Source organism: Vanellus vanellus (genome assembly GCF_965231255.1).
Source record: "Vanellus vanellus genome assembly, chromosome: 1".
Lineage (NCBI taxonomy): Eukaryota > Metazoa > Chordata > Aves > Charadriiformes > Charadriidae > Vanellus > Vanellus vanellus.
Genome location: NC_138905.1, coordinates 112,637,955 through 112,656,175, shown reverse-complemented (window position 1 = coordinate 112,656,175; position 18,221 = coordinate 112,637,955).

Genomic DNA, 18,221 nt, shown 5'->3' with positions numbered 1-18,221 from the left:
TTTAAAACACAGCTCCTCTCAGGTTTATGTTAGCTCTAGATATCAAAAATGAAGTTGTTCTAAGCACAGACCATTTCATATAAGTATTATTAACTGTGAGACGCTATGGTATGTTTAGAAAGTGCCTCTATACCTCAAGTTGTGCCAGGGGAGATTTAGGTTGGATACTAGGAAAAATTTCTTAACTGAAATGGTTATCAAACGTTGGAACAGGCTGCCCAGGGAAATGGTTAAGTCACCATCCCTGGAGGTATTTAAAAGATGTGTAAGATGTGGCGGTTGGGGACACGGTTTAATGGTGGACTTGTGAGTGTTAGGTTTACGGTTAGACTTGATGTTCTTAAAAGTCTTTTCCAACCTAAATGATTCTGTGATTCTATGATTCAGTAAGAGAACTGATTTTACTGGAGGGAATGTATTACAGCTCACACTTAGCTTTGCTTTTCGTTCTATAAGATTATCTCAGACCCTTATCTACTCAATTTACTATACTACTATTACTGAATTTACTATAAAGTCCCTATTTTTTCAGTGACAGAAAATTGAATCCTAAAACAAAATTGTGGAAGCAATTAAGCATTTGCTAAAGTGTAGGTGAACAAATGCGTAGACAAAGCACCTAAATATTTGGCTCTACTTGCAAGACCCACGTTCTGAACAAAAAAAAAAAAAAAAGAAAAAAAAGATGGTTATTCTTTCAATAGGAAGTTCTCCTAAAGAAATCATTGCTAAAGGACTTTTTTTGGTGCAAGAATCTTATGTTTTTTCTTGGGCCACTTTGATGAATAGCTGGCAGAGAGATTCAAGGGCTTTACAAGTATACAAACCTCAAGAGGCTCAGAAAATAGTTCAAAATAGCTGGAGACTGGGAGAATGTTAGGAAGGAATATTAAATATGCCTGTCATGTTCTTGCATTAATACAAGTATCCATCAACATGCATCCATCTAGATTCTTTGGGAGACAGGATAATGGGGTAGGTTTTTAGCCACACAAAATCAGTAAGGCTAGTCTCATTTTCTTAACACCTAAACACTGAACTCTCTAAGTTATCTGTGAGAAGATGGTACTAAATTTCTTGTACTCAGCCACAGGATTTCTGTGAACAATCAAAACATGGATGCAATGCAGTCCTCTATTCAAAAAAGGAAAAAAAAAAAAAAAAAAAAAAAAGAAAACACACAGGGAGCCTGTTACTCTACTGAGAAAGGCTATTAAGATTGTTGTTACTATTTAAAGGGAGAATAAAAGCTATTAAAAAAAATAAAAAGAAGGCAAATGGCATTAAATAAACTTATCTATTCAAATTATTGTAATTAAAAACTTAAAATATCATTGCAATTACTCCTTACTGAGATTGAACCCTCAAACTTATCTTAGGTTTGAAAAATTCATTCCTTCAATTGTTTTTGGCTGGCAAGTTGTATCTCTAAGTCACGTTCCTAATGCAAATATATTTATATTTACATGAACTTCAGTCATACTACTCAGTTACTTCAACTTACTTATGCTTTCACTGATGAAGCATTTGCCCAGCTGTAGAAGAGATCCTTGGTTTTGTATGTTTTCTTATATTGAATAATCCACTTAGCTTCTGAACTTAGGTTGAAAAGGCATAATACCAAGCCGCCATTGCACTCGGTAAAGTGTTTGGACTCCCACCAAACACTACGGGTAGAACAGATGAATGGTCTACCCACCCATGGGCATAGAAGGGCTATGCATATATCTGGTGATGACTTTGAAATCTTTAAAAGTAGTGGTAGGAACAATTATAATGATCCTCACATTCCAGAGTAAGTAGTCAGAACTGCTTTTCACAGAATCACAGAATCACAGAATGGTCAGGGTTGGAAGGGACCTCTGGAGATCATCTAGTCCAACCCCCCACCAGAGCAGGGTCACCTACAGCAAGTTGCACAGGACGGCATCCAGGAGGGTTTTGAATGTCTCCAGAGTGAGAGACTCCACAACCTCTCTGGGCAGCCTCTTCCAGTGCTCTGCCACCCTCAAAGTAAAGAAGTTCCTCCTCATGTTAAAACGGAACTTCCTATGTTCAAGTTTGTGCCCATTACCTCTTGTCTTATCACTGGGCACCACTGAAAAAAGACTGTTCCCATCCACCTGGCACTCTCCCTTTAAGTATTTGTAAGCATTAATAAGATCCCCCCTCAATCTTCTCTAGACTAAAAATACCTGAGTCCATCAGTCTCCTCATAAGAGAGATGTTCTAATCCCCTAATCATCTTTGTAGCCTTTTGCTGGACCCTCTCTAGCAGATCCCTGTCTTTCTTGAACTGGGGAGCCCAGAACTGGACACTGTACTCCAGATGCGGCCTCACCAGGGCAGAATAGAGGGGGAGGATGACCTCCCTCAACCTGCTGGCCACACTCTTCTTGATGCACCCCAGGATGCCATTCACCTTCTTGACCACCAGGGCACATTGCTGTCTCATGGTCATCCTGTTGTCCACCAGGACTCCCAGGTCCCTTTCCACAGAGCAGCTCTTCAGCAGGTCAGCCCCCAACCCATACTGATGCGTAGGGTTATTCCTCCCCAGGTGCATTTTACAGACATTGTAAAAGAACTGCATTCACAGAATGATAGGAGACCTTCTGAAGCAGATAGATATACCACAGTACTGAAAAGAAAAAAAAAAAAAAAAGTCTTTGAAGAAATACCTTTACTATTAATTTCTCTCCTTCACCATGAGGATAAGGACCAAAAGAATGGCTGGATTTCAATGAGAGCCAGGGATGCTGGGTCTACCAGGCTGGGCACAAGTATGGCTGGTACTGAAGCTGGTACTGAGGCTGGTGAGGAGCATAAATACGGCTCCCCAGGCAGTGGCTGGAGGGTGCAGAATGGGCACCCAGCTGGGTACTCACACAGCTCTCTCTCACAATTTAGCTGTTTACACAGAAGTCTGATACAATGGCTGCACAGTGTCAGAGCTGGCCTTGAACATGGGTAGCCAAAACTAGACTGAACATGTTAACTTTGTATTTTATTGCAAATAAATATTTTGTGGGTAAAAATATATAACATATATTAATACGTAATAATTATATTATTTGAAAAGAACATTTTTAGCATTTTTTAGTCCAAATTATTCAAGCTTCAAATTCAAAAGAAAAAGTAACATCTGTATCCTTAAACAGTTATTTTTCCAGATAAAATATGGCTGTACAGATGAACTGATCTGTTTTATGTTAGTTCCATGCTTGTAATTTTCCAGATTGTGGTTCACAGATTTTAGTTTTCTCTAATGCCTCATGGTCACATGGCTTATCTATAATTTTATAGAATCATAGAATGGTTGAGGTTGGCAGGAACCTTAAAGATCATCTAGTTCCAAGCGCCCTGCCATGAGCACGGACATGTTCCATTGCACCAGGTTGCTTAAAGCCCCATCCAACCTGGCCTTGAACACTTCCAGGGATGAGGCCTCCACAACTTCCCTGGGCAACTTGTTCCAGTGCCTCACCACCCTCAGAGTGAAAAATTTTGTCCTGATATCTATTCTAGTTCTACCCTCTTTCAGTTTAAAGCCATTACCCCTTTTTCTATCAATACATGCTCTTCTAAAAGGTCCCTCCCCAGCTTCCCTGTAGTCCCCCTTTAAGTACTGGAAGGCCGCTATAAGGTGTCCCCAGAGCCTTCTCTTCTCCAGGCTGAACAACCACAACTCTCTCAGCCTGTCCTCATAGGAGAGCTGCTCCAGCCCTCTGATCATCTTTGTGGCAGTCTTCTGTACCTGCTCCAACAAGTCCATGTCCTTCTCATGTTGAGAGCTCCAGAGATGGATTTAATATTCCAGGTGTGATCTCACGAGAGTGGAGTAGAGGGGCAGAATCACCTCCCTCAACCTGCTGGCCACGCAGCAGCCCAGAATACAGTTGGCCTTCTGGGCTGTGAGTGCACATTGACAGGTCACATTGAGTTTCTCATGCACCAACACCCCCAAGTCCTTCTCCTCAGGGCTGCTCTCAATCTATTCTCTGCCCAGTCTATGTTTGTGCATGGGATTGCCCCAGCCCATGTGCAGGACCTTGCACTTGGCCTTGTTAAACGTCATGAGGTTGTCATGGGCCCACCTCTCCAGCCTGTCCGAGTCCCTCTGGATGGCATCCCTCATCTGCAGCGTGTCTACCATGCCACACAGCTTGGTGTCATCAGCAAACTTGCTGAGGGTGCACTCCATCCCAACATCCATGTCACCAGTGAAGATGTTAAACAGCACCGGTCCCAGTACCAACCCCCGAGGAATGCCACTTGTCACTGTTCGCCACTTGGACATGGAGCCATTGTCCGCAACTCTTTGAGTGTGACAGTCCAGCCAGTTCTTTATCCACTGAGTGGTCCATTGGTCAAATTCATGTCTTTCCAATTTAGAGACCAGGATATCATGGGGGACAGTGTCAAACGCTTTGTACAGGTAGATAGGGAGGTGACAACTGTTGTTCTTCCTTATTTCCCAATGCTGTAACGCCGTTGTAGAAGACCACCAAATTTGTCAGGCATGATTCGCCCTTAGTGAAGCCACGTTGGCTGTCACCAATCACCCCCTTATTTTCCATGTGCCTTAGCAGAGTTTCCAGGAGGTTCTGCTCCGTGATCTTGCAGGGCACAGAGGTGAGGCTGACCAGACTGTAGTTCCCTGGGTCTTCTTTTGAAACCTTTTTAAAAATGGGGGTTATGAATCCCTTTTACCAGTCAGTGGGAACTTCACCTGACTGCCGTAACTTCTCAAATATGATGGCTAGTGGCTTAGCAACTTCATCTTTCAGTTCCTTCAGGACCCATGGATGTTTCTTATCAGGTCCTGTGGACTTGTGCACCTCCAGGTTCCTCCGCTGGTTTGAATGTGTTCTCCTACAGTGAGCAGTTCCTTATTGTCCCATTCCCTGCCTTTGCTTTCTGCAACTTTGGCACTGTGGTTAGAGCCCTTCGCAGTGAAGACTGAGGGAAAGAAGTCATTGGGTATCTCAGCGTTCTCCATGTTCTGGGTGACCAGGTCTCCCCTTTCCTTCCTGAGCGAGCCCACATTTTCCCTAGTCTTCCTTTTACTACTGACTTACCTGTAGAAGGCTTTCTTGTTGCCCTGACAACCCTGGCCTGATTTACCTCTATCTGGGCTTTAGGTTTCCTAACCTGATTCCTGTCTACTTATACAATTTCTCTGTATACCTCCCAGGCTACCTGTCCTAGTTTCCACTCTCTGTAGGCTTTCCTTTTCTGTTTGAGGTTGTCCAGGAGCTCCTTGTTCATCCACGCAGGCCTCCTGGTGTTTTTGCCTAACTTCCTCTTTGTTAGCATGCATCGCTCTAGAGCTTGGAGGAGGTGCTCCTTGAGTATTAGCCCCTTTTATCTTTATTTGTATTTTTATTTTATCTTTATTTTGTGAATTATTTTCCCACTTCTTCTCCTTAATAATAAAGGTAACTTTTCTTATACTACTAGGAATGAAAAAAGTATTTTATTCTTTTGCAGTCTTTTACTGACTTTTGCTTGTCTAAGGGAAAACCTATTTTGTTCTCTTGTGGGTTAATTATTTTAAGGGACTGTAAATAGTAAGACAAGTATGACCTACATTGACCTAACTAAATGCACAAAAAACTTCCCAAGAGAGTAGATATTGGAGTTGTTAGAGTATCTCTCACAGGTTCTTGGTTTTTAGAATCCTACTGCCCAAGGCAATTAGTCCCAGGATTTGATTTCTCCTTCTAAACAAGGCATATTAAGGTTAAAAGCTGGTTTAAAACTTCTATGACAAGTCTTACTATTGTCTTCAGATGGCTTTGAGATTGTTTGCAAACTGAACTCAGCTATAAACTTGCACTAACACTGTAAAATTATGTGGATGTTTCTTTGCAAAATTAAGAGTCCTGTCATTTTCTATCTTTCTATACCACTTGTTAACTTGTTAGTGAAATAAATTCTTGAGAGTATTCTACCCAGAAGAATTTAAGGTATCTTTCAACTTCCAAATCTGCAATCACTTTTTTTTTAAAGGATATTAACTAAGAGAAATAGGGGCAGATGGTTGCTTCTAGTTACATCTGTGGCTATTGCGTTAAGAGCTGGAGGATTGAATAGTTTTTCTAATTTACATAGATTCTTAATATTTAATATGATTGGGAAAAAGTAAAAATATTAGATTATTTCATTGTTAAAAAGCATGAAATTAGTTAAAATTGCAGTGAAGGCCTTTTTTGTTTTCATTTTTTATAAAATGAGAAATTAAAATATTTCTATTTTTCTTTTTTTATTGGTTTTATAATTATATTAAATTATATTAAATATTTAAGAAGGCATCCTTTTTAAAGAACTAACTTATAATTTCCTTTATTACCTGTGTCTTGCATTACATCTCTCCTCTATTGCAACAACAATTATGGTTATAATTTTAGTATATTATAATCAAAGTTTTCATCAAGGGAGATGTAAAGATAAGATGTTTTCTAAAAATTACATCAGTTTGAAGGCAGAATGAAACACAGTCAAACCAAACAACTTCATGAAATATTACTAACTGAAACAACTAATTCCATAACAGAAAAATAACTTATTATAGACTCACACAACTTCTATATTAATGTAATTACATTAATTTCAGTAAATTTACCACTGATTCACTTGGTATTGGTATCGTAAGTATTCTACCAGCATAATGCTACTATTTATGTGCAGCCTTATCAGCAAAATTTATTATGAATAAGAAACTATTAGAAATTACAATCTAAGCAGTAAATGAACGTAGCAACGCAAACTAACATGTAAAAACATTTAGAAAGGCATTACACCATAAAAATCACTCTTTAATAGAAAGAAATGGAACATTGTTAGGAAGTTTCATATTCTGTTAACAATCAAGGACTTTATTTCTTTGAAATATTTATGTTTATATATTTTCTGCTTCTTCCAACTTTTTCTTCTCTAAGAAGGTTTGTGAGCGCATAATGTTATGTGAAATGTAAATTTTCAAATGCTTCATTCTGATTTTATATGTAATCATTCTGATTTTATATATAATTAATTTTTCCTTTATTATGCAGAAAAAAAGATTTTGGGGAATCTTAAACAATTTATCAAAAATTGAAATTCTACTAATTGTGCACAAGTAATCCCCCAGAAAGAAGCAACACAAAAGCTCTAAAGAGAGTTAAAAAAACCCCATACTTATGAAGCTATGATACAGGAAGTATAAAATAGCAATATATATCATATTATTTGGTGATATTTCAAAACTTATTTTTGAAAATTATTAAATAGATTTCCATGACTTCATTTCAAATATTCTGCTTTCTGTGTAAACCAAAGCAGGGATAAAAGAGAACTCTATTAACAATTCTTCAAATAAATCCATTTTCTTGGATAAAATATAAATCTTCAAGATCATTCATCTATGAAGTTATTCATAGTTTCCATGATTAGCCCTATGTAAATTCAATTAAATTTTATTTCAGGGCTATAAAATTTCAGTAGTAATGCACTAAATGAAAACAGATCATTATATTTTGACTAGCAATGTATTAATAAGCCTTTTAAAATGCTGAAAATAGGGGTTGAAGTCACACTCATATTAAACACTTTCAGAGAAAACACTAGATGTTGCAGTAAGTGGTATGATTATGAAAAAGTTGGAATTTTTTCCATTGGGCTGGTGCTCATGAAAACCAATGTGATGTTAGTGGCATTACTCTCTGGGAGATATGCTTTTTCAGATCTGAAATTTAAATCCCACTGTTTATGATAATTAAAAGAGCTAGCTTTTTTTTTTTTTTAGAGTGATAAAAAAGATATCTTCTTTCAAATTCAAATCCATTCTGCTTTCATATTACTCATTAAAAGTCTCAAGATTATAAAAGAAGATAATCTTCCTCACTGAAAGACCTTCATAGTGTTTTGTGTGCTGTTAATGCTTGTGTTTGTCATCTCAGAGGTGCTGTATTATGGTGGTGGAGAATTCTCACTATTTGTGCTCACACACATTTCCTCTTCTCTTATATTACTTTTTAAAATCTTGGGTGTGTCAAAAACTTTGCCCTAGCTGGAGAAGCTGCAATCATTTCACAGTATAGTGGCAGGTAGAGCTTTTACCACGACAGTACAATAATAGCCACATGTTGGTGCCTCTGCATGGATGAATCCATCATTTCTCCAGTCAACCAGCTTTGAGGAAGCAAGAAATAAATCAACAGCTCAGATTCCTTCTTGACTTCTATTAACTCAGGTAGATTGTACATGATTGTACATTTAAAACAGTTACTATTTTGCACTAAACATTACAGATGACCTCAAAGTAAATTCACTTCAGGTATTCTGATAAAATTTTATGCCCACATTTTCATATTGGCAAACTGATAACTGACGTATTACTTTTATGCAGGTATAGATATATGATTTATTATAACTTTATGATTTATTAAAAGAAAAAAAAAATTATGTCTTTGGAGAAATATATAAACTTACATTTTGGTGTCCATGAAGCACCTGTGAATAAAATACTGTTTCAAATTTAGTGTTAATGCTATCAAAATTGCTTATATACAATGACAGCTTTAGATCATTAACTAACTATACTAACAATACCAAAGAAAGGAGATGTGTTTAATGAGAAATATGCTTTGTATCTGCACATTAAATGAATATAAATATCAAGTCCCTGAGGGCAACAATAGGCTTGACTGTACCTGCCCAGCCCCCAGGGCCTCCTCCCACACCTGCCTTTGGCCCAGGACCCCATTTCAGCCCAGCCAGGGTTAGCAGTTTCCCTTTGGCTTTCCTTGCTCCCTGGCTGGGAGCAGTACGACAGCCCTGGGCTGGGGGAAGGCGCTTGCCTCCCTTCATTCTCACAGTAAATTTCATAAAGAATAGTTATGCAAACCATAGTATTGAACTAAAACTGTATAAAATTGTAATATATATCTCATACTTTTTTCCCTATTAACTTTGAAAGTTATTTATGCTTTCTAATTTACCTCCATGGAGTCATTCAAATGTTTTTCTGTGTAAGTCAAAACAATGATCTCACACTCATAAACAAAAGGAGATGCTGAAAGCTGAACAAGAACAAAGCAAGTATTTGGTGGACCTGTTTTTGAGGTGTTGTTGGTGATGCAAGAATGTCACGTTTTACCTTTAAAACTCATGTCGTGTATGCAAATATGGAAGTTCAAAATTTTAAATCATTTTAGTTTATAGGACCTAGAATCATAAAGGTATTATTTATAACTTACACTCTAACATTGAAATACTACCAGTATAACTTCACTTGTGCTACTGCTTAGAGACACATCAATCTAGGTTTTGCAGAAGCATTTTCATAGCTATCTACAAGTCGTATATGATCTACAACTGTTTAGCACTACAGAGACATTTGGGCAAGAGGAGAAAATTCTCAGTTTAGACTGTTGGAAACTGAAACTTTTCAGGATCAAGCTGCAATTTAAGGCATTCAAGATAATTTGTTTCTGCTACAGTACCTTCCTAAATTAAGATGCAAGCAAACTAGAAAGAAAAGAAAGCCTGAGAGAAAAGGCAGTCGAGAAAGTAACACACATCGTGATTCAGACATAGGAGAAAACTGGCAATTCCGAAATAATAGATAAAATTTGTTTGGTTTTTTTTGTTTGTTTTGGTTTTTTTTTGTTTGCTTGTTTGTTTGTTTGTTGTTTGTTTTTTGTTTTCCCAGAAGCTTTAAAAAAGTGCAGTCAAAAGGTGTAACTGTTTTGAACCAATGTATCCCGTGAGAACATTTAAAACATGGAGGTGTTTATAGTTAATGTTGTTTCACTTCCTAGAGATCAAATTGAATTTTCAGTAGAGCAAACATTCCCTTGCCCCACATTTCAGGCAAGTGTCATAATTTCTAGGCTTAATTAATTTTCAATCTATCCCCTTTCTGAATGAATATTTAAATGTGTTATCCAATATGCAATAACAAGTCATTTATTAATCTCTTCCACAAAATTCCCTACACCTGAATAGTTGGAGAATTTTCTTGTGGTATGGATGACATTCTCCACTCTAGTGAAAATTCAAATGGTAATATACAAAGCACTGATGAAATAGCATTGACATAAGAAAATAAGGACAAAGCTGCTACAAAATATTCATTTGAAGCTGTCCACCCCACCGGGACCACAACTTTCAGTCATTCCATGGTGTTAGATGAAATCTAGCAGATGTTAAATGTGTCAAATACCTAAGCCTTCATTTCATGTTTGTCTTATTTTGTCCCCGATGTTCACTGACTCTAGCAAGCAACAAAATAAATAAATAACATTATCTTAGGAAAATTAAACTGTACTAAGGCATCCCCTATGCTTTGAACAAAGTTCATTGTATCTCTGTTGACATCAGTTAGTGTTTAAAGATTTTAGGAGGATGTAAAAAAAGCTCATAAAATCACAGTCATTATAGTCTGGGGGAAAATTGTGTGTTTTTCAAGCAGAGCACTGTCTTTGAATGTTGGTCTTGTTTTTTATCTCATACTACTTATAGGACGCCCATTACTTTACTGAGGAGGAGATGGAAAATGAGTGTAGAGCCAAGGGACCTACAAGTGCCACTTTACTAGGCATACACCATTCAACCAGGAACACTAAAGGGATTAAGAAGGCAGCTTTGTATTGTCTCAGAGGTACAGTAACATAAGCACCACACTGGATTGTATGACAGTTACTATGGTAACTATTCCTTCTTTTCCTACCGCTAAACCACACATTTGCTGTCAGAACAAACCAAGTAATTCAAAAGTATGTGAGACAAAGGTTATCATGGAGTCCTTTCAGTCTGACACTGTTTTCAATTTTCTAAATCTAAAGATTGTCTATTTTGAGTGCTTAAGCCTCTAAACCAGGTTATTTTAAGCCTTTGTATGCAAAAACACTGTATTAGATTCTTTTGGGACACCTCATGTGAAAAAGCATAGAGACAGTTCCTAAGAGTGTCATGAAGAAGTTAGAAAAAGGAACAAGATAGTAGGACATAAAGGAGTGACAGAATACTACAAGACAAAGACCTTGATAGAATTGTCCTTATCTATACAATAATGTATATACGATAACGAGGGGCAAGGGGGAATGTTACAAAAAAGAAAGAGGAGGTTAGAAGCACATTTTTTGAGAATCATAATTTGACAAACAACTTCAAAACAATGAGCATAATAAGTTTGGTTCCTTTGGCAAACTGCTTCCACTGCAAGCATTCAATTTCGTCACTGAAAATTGGTAAGTTCCTGACCATGACTACAACTGTCTTGAGGGAAAGCAGAGGTAGAACGTAAAAGATTAAAAATACTAAAACATTTTTTGTTATTTTTCAGATGTTTTGTTTCATTCTTCCAGAAAAAAATGCTTATTTTTAAAGGACTCTCAGTTTCAGTTGAAGTGAAGAAAAAACACAGGAACTCCACCTTAACTGATTTTCTTTTTTTTTTTTTTAATAGCTTGAATTAGGACAGAATTTATACGTACTGGTAGAGAAGCATGTAGACTGTTCATTCATATTATGGCAGCAAGGCTTCTTTATTCTAACTCTGTAAATTACATATTCTTGCACTAGAACATTGCAGCAATATAAGCTTTATATATGCAGAACCGATATCAATAGAATTAAAATAATTTTAAGCTGAGGATAACAAGAACCATCTTTTTAAATGTTTCTGCTAAGTTCCATTCTCTGGGCAAAATTAAGTACATTTGAAGCATTCCTCAACTGGCACTAGCTTGTGTCTAGAAGTGTTAGCATGGTACTATATAGATAGGCTGATAGGTCCCAATTGTCAGTCAGGCAGCATATCTTCCTGCTGGAGAGGGGAATGAAAAGAATTAAAAGAACTAATAACATTCTGCTTCCATCCAAAGTGCAAAGATCTTCAGGATCTGCATCACGGATGTATATGGCAAGAGTTTAGAAGGGAAATGAGTTTGAATGGAAAAGGAAAGAATGAAACCAACAGAACATGCAAAACTTAGTCAACAACAAATCATTCATCTTTTTTGAAATGCCTGTGGCATTTTATCAAGAAAAAGCCTGCCAACCACACAAGAAACGATACACCTTTCTGCTAAACCAGAGCTCCAAATGCAAAGCCTAGCCTTGAAGAATATACATTAGTGGAACTTAATGAATGAACAAAGTCCTAAAATGAAAGATGGATTACACAAAGTCACCAGAAATAACATTTCTATTTTGTTTCACCACTGTTTATATTACCAGATATGAGAACACAGATTAATGATCACATATGGATGGAATACGAACGAGCATTACAAATTTGATTAGCACATGGGTTTTCACCTCTTATATACTGCTTATCACCAGAATGTCTGAAGTATTCCTCAATTTTTGGTAGTAGAGGGCCAAATAACTTATAGCTTTGGACACTGTATTTGCCAAATATACAAATAGGGTAATTTGACATCTCAGCTTATTCACTATAACTATAAAAAACATCATAGGAAGTATGATTTAGGTACAAAGCACTTGTATTTCTTGAACACATATATCTTGATTTTTTTAACCTTATTGATAATGCAAGACTGAACATAGTTCATTCATACCCAATTCTTATGGTACCAAAATGCTGGCGTTTCATAGACAGATGAGTGTTTACGGATGCAAATAGCATGATATACATCTGAATATGTCCATACTGCTTTACAATTCCTGCAACTGTGTTGTTGTTACAGTGTAAGCCCCTATGGTAAGCAGGTGAGCAGAAAATAACCAAGATAAACTGTCTGTCTTCTAACAGATAAGCTTGATTGGATATATATTCAGCCATTAAAAAAAAAAAAAAATGAGCAGAGGCATGTAGCGCTGCTTAGCAAGATCTCAAAAAATTTGCTGATCAGACATCCAGACTATTTGGGTACCTGAGGTTGGTATGTTGCAGAGTTTGAGTCAGCTATCTCTATTTCCAAGGTTTTATAGATTCTCTGTTCCAGTTCTCTCTTTAAGGCTTGTAATGAACCTGCTTGCTTTAGGGAATTACAATCCCCAAAGGGGCTTTTCCTCTTCTGTGTGTTACATTCCTTTCCTTAACTCTCTCTCTCAAGAAATCTTAAATAACACAGTGAAAGCTACATTTCTCTTTCCATGTTTTTGGTTCAGTCATAGGTTGCTATGCTAACTGTTGCTCATAACCGTCGCTCTGATCAGACCAAGCAGAAATGCTGTTATAGTTTAGAAAGTATAGTTCACTGTATTTCTGGTCCTACAGGTTCATAATCTGAGGTGTTTCTGTCTACATATGTTGGACAGACTTAAATATCAAAAGGTAGAAGATTCATTAATGCACATTTGGTGGGGGGCAAGTGTTTTGGAATTTTTCCTATAAATCATATATTTTTGAATTGCTGAGCTAAAAATAACTTTGTGTGAGAGTTTGGTACTTCTACTGTTGACAGCATTTTATTCTGTTAGCTGCAGTGCCTTTGAATTTAGGGTATCTTTATCTGAAGTATGAAGTTTGACCCAACTGTTGTAATTCTGTCAGTTTGCACATAGTCTCCAATGAAGCACTAAATTTCAGGAATTGTTTGTATGTGTTAATGTAAAGTATTAGCTCCACAGATACCCCTGTGTCAAAACCAGGCAGTTACATCCCCTGTAGTAACAGAGAAGCTCTTTATTTCTGAAGAAACATCCCTGTGTTCCCTTTGTAACAGCTGTGGTTCATTCTGATTTTGGAACTGGAAAACAACCTAAATTTTCCTCTCCTATAGGAATTTCCTGATGAGGGGCTGCAGGCTTTTGTAACAGCAGGTACGTCCCCCTTCTTCTCCTGACTCTCTAACTGCTCACAAAAAAAGGTCATTATGAGGAAAAAAACTCCAAACCAAACCAAACCAGCAAACAAACAAAAAAAAAACAAATAAACCCCAAACAAACCAAAATCACACAAAAAGGGACATAATTTAGTGGTGGTTTTGACAGTTTTAGGCTGATGGTTGGACTCGGTGGTCTTAAAGGTCCCTTCCAATCTAGGCAATTCTACGATTATATAAATAATACCCACCATGAAGCCGTAACTAGTCACTTACTTGGAAAACTACAGCTTTAGGTTAAATGGTTGCTACTAGAACTGCTTCTGTAAGTTATCTAGTATCTCTTTCATATCAATCAGTTGTGTGAAGCAGGTCTCTGAAGTTCAGTTATGTCAAATAGAGGGACACGATTTTGAAGCTAGCTTTGTTATAGAAAGCTCTAATGCCAAAAGACCCAGCTTGCTCGGCTTCAAAGTAAAAGCCAGAAAATAGGAATATAATAAAATATAAGAAGTACAATTTCAGGAATTGTTTTGTCACAAGATTGTCCACAAGTGTGACAAATTTCAAAAACGTAATTTTTTTTTTCTTCTTAAAATGGAAAGTATTAATTAGAAAGCATTTTCTCTCAGAAAATTCATTTTCTAGGATATATTAGAATTATGCTTATGCACATTCATGACAAATTTATAACTTTTTTTGTTCAAATAACTTGTATTATTTTAAAAACAAATGTATCTCATGTATTTGGGAATTAGAATATTTTATTAATTTTATTCTTGGAAGCTGTATTTGAGCCATGCCTTAAAAACTATAGATACCTTTTAAACCATTCTCCAGAAACACAGAAAGGAAAAAAAAAAAGAAAAAAGAGGAGTAGAAGGGAGATTGACAGCTGATAAGTCAAAGAACTTCTGCCAATGGTCTTTTCTTTACCCTGTGGATTTTTTTGCTTCCTGGAGAATATTGATAATCAATCCTCTTTCATTCCTGAAAGTGAGCTTATACCTTCAAATAAATAAATAAATAAATAAATAAATAAGTGAAATCAACCCAATGATCTTTTTTTCAGGAAAAGTCTGAAGAATATTCAAGACACAGGAATACAAATAGTTATTCAAAGCATTAATCAAGATAAGCCTTTACAAAAGGGTACTTTTTCAACAGCAGTTTAGAAATTTGAATCTAATTATAGTTACTGATTATGATTCAATTTAGTCTTATTTCCTTTCCTCAGAACTGCCAATTCACTTTCTTTTTTAATGGAGAAATACATATTTCAATTAAACTAATTGGGAAGATTTTTGTAAATATAGGATGCAACATTGGGTAAGAAAGAAAATTTTTGATGCCACACAATTTGGTAGAACGGACTGACTAATTTGGAATATGAAAGTGAATTTCTTTTCAGCCAGGAAGAGTGATCTAACTGCAGAACTATCATACTAGCATGTACAATCTCAGAAAGGAGAAACCAAAGTGTTCAATAGCAGAGTTCAAAGCACTTTCTCAGCCCTGCTACGTGTTCTGCCTACCTGTCTGGCTGCTCCAAGGATGGATTGTCTAGGAGCGTTTCTCAGTCTTTCATTCACACACATTTTTTTGTGAACATTTCCATCATTTCACTATGATGAACAAGACAATTTGAAATCCTAGAAAATTCCAGGGGAAGGGAAAATGATTTTTTAAGACTCTTAGTTTAGCATTCCCTAGAGCTCACTTTTCAGTTGCAAAATTGCTTACTCAATACAGCTCCAGTAACCTTACAGCTAACCTTACATCTGAATTAAAAATGAGATCTTTTAAACCTATTTACTGTGCAAAACATGTTTTCAACGTTTGAAAAAAATGTAATTTTGATCACAACAAAACATACTTACACATGTAACTATGTAAGACTGCTATATAAAGAATGCTTAGGATTCTGAAAGAGACCAATTAAAGTTTTACTAGAAATGAGTAAACCAATCTGAACTAAACAGAATCTGGACTTGAAAATAGAAAAGAACCAGGATTAGTACCAAACTATTTTATGTTAAATGGAACTTTTTAAATGAAAAATTATCCATGAAGCAATATGTAAGCCCAGCTACCTTTCCTCCATCCAACAAACAGGTTCAATAAGGCAAGATTAGGTATTTTTATAGTTATACTTTTTGTTGATCTCACAGTATTTTGCTGGTTTTTGTCTCTTTTAAATCAGTATTCTGACTGAAAAAAATAATAATTATTATTTTTTCCTTTCAAAATAACATTGCAAACATGGACACTAGTGCCCTAAGATCTATGAGTTATGTAATATGAGCTAACGTACATGTTCTAATCTTTTTGGTACTTCATTCACTTTAAATGTAAGTTTCCAATTTAGTGTCTTTGGATTTAGACTTAAACAATCGAACAAACCACACACAAAACTCAAAAAAAGGACAAAAGAGACATTTATAACATATAGAGAGATGGCAAAAATATAGCCTATGGCGTGTTTAACTCTCTCAGAAGGTATAAATCAGATGCTCGTCAGAAGAATTTTCAGATTTCTTCTAGGGCTGTCACTGCTGGTCAGGATGTTGCAGAGTGCTGAAAGAAATGTATTCAAACTTATGGCCTGTAGCAACAATAAAAAAAACATTTTCAGTAAAGATTAAACACATCTTTTAAAAATTATCCTACATGCTGTCTGCTTGGCTCAAAAATCCTCACATACTAATATCCTTCCTCTATTTTTCATGTTTTATTTAAAACTAGTGTTACATATATAGTCCTCACCTTAGTTTTTGCATTGAAGTTGCAAAAGTAAAAAAAAAATCTTTTACAAAATGCAATCTCTGACTAATTGACCATGAAGGATGTATTGTATATATATCCTTATGATATATCCAGAAAATGCCCTTGATTCTTTGCAGATACTATATTTTGCCTTTTTTTCACATTAGCATCATCTTCTGATATAATTTGAACAGACTTTCTTGAGATTTCTGCTCTGTGCTTGATAGTTTTAATTTTGGTTTCCGTCACAAGGCTCAAGATACAGGTCTGTCATCATCTATGTCTCTTCACAGTAATCACAGCAGATACTGACTGAATAAGATCATCAGCCAGCAACATTTCCTTGCCAATTCTTCAAGTGTGTATCATTAAAATAGCCTCCCTAGCTATTATACCTTTGTCCTGGTTTCAGCTGGGAAAGAGTTAATTTCTCTTTCTAGTGAATGCAGTGAAAGGAATGTCAATAATACCTATTGGTTTTAGTCATTATTCAAGTTCACATTATTCAAGGACTTTTTTTCAGAAGAATAGAGAGAACTATGGAGTGGTCAATGAAACATTCTAAACCATAGACGTCACGCTCAGTACATAAATAGGGGTTATCCAGGGGGTGGGAATCCACAATCACTGCTTGAGACGGTGCCAATTCACTGGGTGGTGAGAATGTCTGGTGGTATTATTATTATTTCTATTATTGTTATTATTATTGTTATTTTTCCTTTTCTGTTATTGTTTCTTTTAAACTGCCTTTATCTCAATCCACGACTTTTTTCCTTTCCCCTCCTTTTTTCCCTCTTCTCCCTTGTGGGGGTAAGGGGAAGCAAGCAAGTGGCTGCATGGTGGCAGTTAAAGCACAACAACCTTTAAATTCAAATGAAAACTTCTGAAGGTTTAAGATGATCTTTTCCAAACTGACCAATATCTTGGAATACTTCAAATAATGGCAGTGTGTTAAAACCTTGGTGGAACACTGATGTCTGGATAACACTGCCAATGTTAATGGCATTCTATTCTTCTTTCATAATTAGGAAGGAGAGTCTTTGTTTGAAGGGCCAGTTGGAACTCAGTTTTGGATTTCTTTTTTTTTTTTTCCAGTGGAGAAACAAAATATTACATTTCCCACAGTCAGACTGGTCTGACAGGACAGATTCAGAACTTTTTGAAATGTTGACTATTTTGAAGTCAATGAAAAGGAAGAAAAATTTCCTGCTGTTTTGAAATTTGGACATTCTGACAGCAAAAGTGACGTTAAAGAGTAACCATTTTGATTACCAGCTTTTCAGAAGTTTGACTCGTGTTCAAGGCCCTCTGCAATCTTTTTTCCACCAAGAAACTACATTTTCCAACATCTATGAAGTTTAATGAAAGTCTTGCTGTTTTAACAAAAATTTTGACTGTAGTCTGCTGCTATTAACACCTCAGGAGAAAAGTAATATAACCTGCTTGTTTTGGTAACAGTATATTTTTTTTTTGCTTGTTTTGAGATCTGCTCTGTTGTCAGTACATTTTTAACAGTAGGGAAAAGAAACTTTTAATGTTGGATGAGGGAATGGTTCAAGGGATGACTAATTGAATAAAAAGCATCCTTTTCTTGTCCTCCATTTCTTCTGCTACTGTAAGAAATGCAATTCCTTGGTAGAAGACAGCCCCAACATTTTCTTACATGAAAATTGC